We start from the raw sequence: 3,420 nt of genomic DNA on the forward strand, positions 1-3,420 counted from the left end.
TACAACAAGGGCTTTTAGGCTTAAAATAACTCAAGCCAGCTTGAATGAAATGATCATAATAAACATTCTTCTAGCTACTGAAGACTATAGTAAGCATTTTCCAGCTAAAGTTTTATGTTAAGTATTTCTTTCCAAGCTATCCAGCTGTCAAATCCCCCCCACCCCTTGTATACGACTTTTTCTTATTCTTAAGAAGCAGCATGGATACTTACCTGGCAGGAGAGATACCATGATCACGTAGGTGGTTTTCCCAGGGCGAGGCTTACCCATTGCACTCCGGATGTGTTGACCCCTGTGATTTCCCCAAATGTGGGAAACTCAACTGCATAATTTGTGGTAGTGGGGATCTGCGTTCGTGCTCTCCCCTATAAAAAAAAAAAAAGAACAACAACAAAAAAAGAAGCAGCATGTTGTGGGCATTTCTTACAAAGGGGAAGTGGGTGAAGATCTTATCTCTGTAATTGCTGAGCAAGGGCAAAGAAGTTCTTAATTAATCTGTAAGATGCTCTGGACATAAACTCTCAGATACAATATAGGCAACAGAAAAACAAACATATGGAAAACAAAATAAAAACTGTGCTCATGAGGGCTATTTTCCATTTCATAGAAAAATTATTAACTACTCAGAAAATGGGTCTAGTTTGCTATAATCCTAACATGATTAATGTCATCTTGCATATAATTTAATATTAAAGAGATACTGTTATATTCATTTAGTGTATAGGTATACACTTAATACTAATTAATGTGCAAGTTTTTCTGAGCTACAGTAGATGTTAAACTTATAATACTATATGTACTGTTTCCTCATAGGAGCAGACCTTAATACTAATTGTGTCTTTATTTATTTATTTATTTATTTTTTGGTTCTAACCACTTCACTCTGGCAGTCATAGCTCCAGAAGTTAAGGTCTTTGTACAGCTGTTGTAGTATAGCATCATTAGTCCTCTGGAAAACAGGACAGTGGGCTCCAGGGTTCTATCAGCCTGTCTCATAGCACCCTCTGGCACTATGCAACAGAGCCAGTCTGGTGGCAGTGTCCACTGATGAGTTAAAGTGACTGAGCCTTTTGTGGCAGGCAGAGCTAAAGATGTTTTCAGTAACAGCATGCTCCCATCTACTTCTGGAGCATATCCATGGGATGTGGCTGATAATTATAGTTTTAAGAAACCAGTTTAGTTAATAACTCACATGAGGGAGACACCATGCTCAGCACTAGGAGCTTGGTAAGTACTTCAGTTAAAAATAGCGGTCCAATTTCTTCTTTACATTTTTACTAGGGTTATGTTAGTTAATAGGTAGAACATAATTTATATACTTGTCTTTCTTCCTTTTAAAAGTCTCTTTCTGTTGAAGATGAAGTTGACTATAAACACCTTCAGAGAAGCATTATTCTGAAGAAGCATCAGAGTAAAACAATGTAACTGATAAGAAAATTTGTATGTTTCTGTGACATATAAGGTTTTTAAAAATAATTAAAGCCATGACTAGCAACATTATATTGTTGCTAAATATATTTTGCAGATCAGTAACTAGCAAAAGGTTAGAAAATCTCTTTTAATTTATTTAACATTGTCTAAACACTTCTTATGAAACTTATATCAAATGAACTGAACTAGTATTAGTACTTCATTTTTTATAGTGTGAAAGAACAAATCCTTTGCAACTGTTTAGAATAAAAAAGTATCCTTTAGAGTTTGACCTTGAAAAAGCAAAATGTCAAAAGTTGTTAAGTTTGAAACAATATTTGGGTTTTTATTTAACTGACGCAAAGGAAAAAATTTAGCTCTTCTAAAAGTGAGAAGGCATGATAAAGTCAACATAAATACCAGAAGTTATTCTGAGAAAACATGAACATTTTGCCTATTACACTGATTATACAGGAAAAATTTTATGACATTTTACTAAACCAGACCAGTAATTCAAGAAAACTTTGTCATTTTAACAAAAGGAAATTTTAGTTTTGCATTAGTATATTATTTGATACTAAGGCTTTTAACAAATTTTATATATAGACCCATCAAATCTTTCCTAAATTTGACTATAATTTCCTTATCTGTGAACTTTCTGTGACATACTATATTGATTCAGGTTTTGTTTTTCCATTTTCTTCTTTTTTATTCTGTAACAAACAGTCATTTAGGACAAAATTACTTTCATTTTCCCTTTAATAAAAACACATCCTTCATACTTTATATACTAAAGTTACTATAGCAATTTTGGAAACGTTCTTTAAGCAAACATCTTACAACATACAATTGACCATTAAAATCAAACTTGTCAGAATAATGCTAAATACTTAAAATACTTTAGTCAATGCATTTTTGAAACAGTAATATACAATCTTTTTTACAAGAATTAATATTTTCAAAAAGCTAGAATATAAGGTACCTCATTTCATTTGTAATTTCTTTTGCAAAACAAATATAATTGCAAGGTGGTATTAAAATTTGAAGTCCAATTCTTAGGCTACTTTTAGCCACTGTCCAATTTATACCATTGGCATGCAGCATTACAATAGAAAATTAATTTCTTTTTAATTTGATAAAAAGTCTGATTACACTCTGAGGTTCATTCTAGGGCTTCTTTGTTTGAACCCTGCACAGCAGCATACAGAAATTTGGCAATGAGCCCAAAATTGGGGATCCAGATGTGGCAGAAACCAGCCATTTCTTTAAATTCCTGTAGTTGCCTCTTTGTCTTGGGGACTGAAATATTCATTAGGGCTTGGTGCCTATCAGGTATGAGAGTTCCTTGACCTTGGGAGAGCAAATATCCTAAATACTTCACACAGGGCTTAGTAATTTGACTCTTTTTCTGAGTTACTTTATATCCCCTAGCATTCAGAAAGCTCAGAGTTTTAATAGTATTTGCATCTGAATTTTCCACACTTTCCCTGGCTATTACAATATTATTCACATATTACAAAGGGACACCTTGATTCAGTTGCAAATTACACAAACTGTTGCTAAAAATTCTCCAAAGAGTGTGGGGGAATTCTTAAATTTTTGTTGTAAAGTAATACATGTAAGTTGCTTTCTAACTTCACTGTCAGAGTCTTCTCATTCAAAGGAAAATATTTCTTGAATTTTAAAAGCTGCAGATATGCAAAAGAAAGCATTCTTTGAGTTTAATACAGAGAATTACTTGAAGTCCCCAGTTAAAGTTGTTAATCATTCTAATGTTCTTCAGGCTTTTCATATCTATATCAGAGTCTTTATTTTTACACAATCCCACAAATGGTATACTTTAGGGTACTTCTAATCTCTTGTTTTTCTTGCAATATATTTCTAATTGGATAATCACCTGGAGGTCAGAACTCCCATTTTCTGGCCATTCCACCCCTTTACTTAACTTACATTGTGGCCACACAGAGTTGCAATAATGTACTAAAAAATTCCTTCTTTGAATGATACTTT

At 33.1% G+C, this 3,420-nt stretch overlaps 1 non-coding gene across 1 annotated transcript; it reads left to right on the forward strand.

Annotated features, from left to right (window-relative positions):
• Positions 1–204: 204 nt before the first annotated feature.
• On the forward strand, positions 205–368 carry LOC143672210 (U1 spliceosomal RNA). The gene has a single exon (XR_013169679.1). It is a non-coding gene; the product is annotated as a U1 spliceosomal RNA (small nuclear RNA).
• Positions 369–3,420: the final 3,052 nt, after the last annotated feature.

This window comes from Tamandua tetradactyla, chromosome X (genome assembly GCF_023851605.1).
Source record: "Tamandua tetradactyla isolate mTamTet1 chromosome X, mTamTet1.pri, whole genome shotgun sequence".
Lineage (NCBI taxonomy): Eukaryota > Metazoa > Chordata > Mammalia > Pilosa > Myrmecophagidae > Tamandua > Tamandua tetradactyla.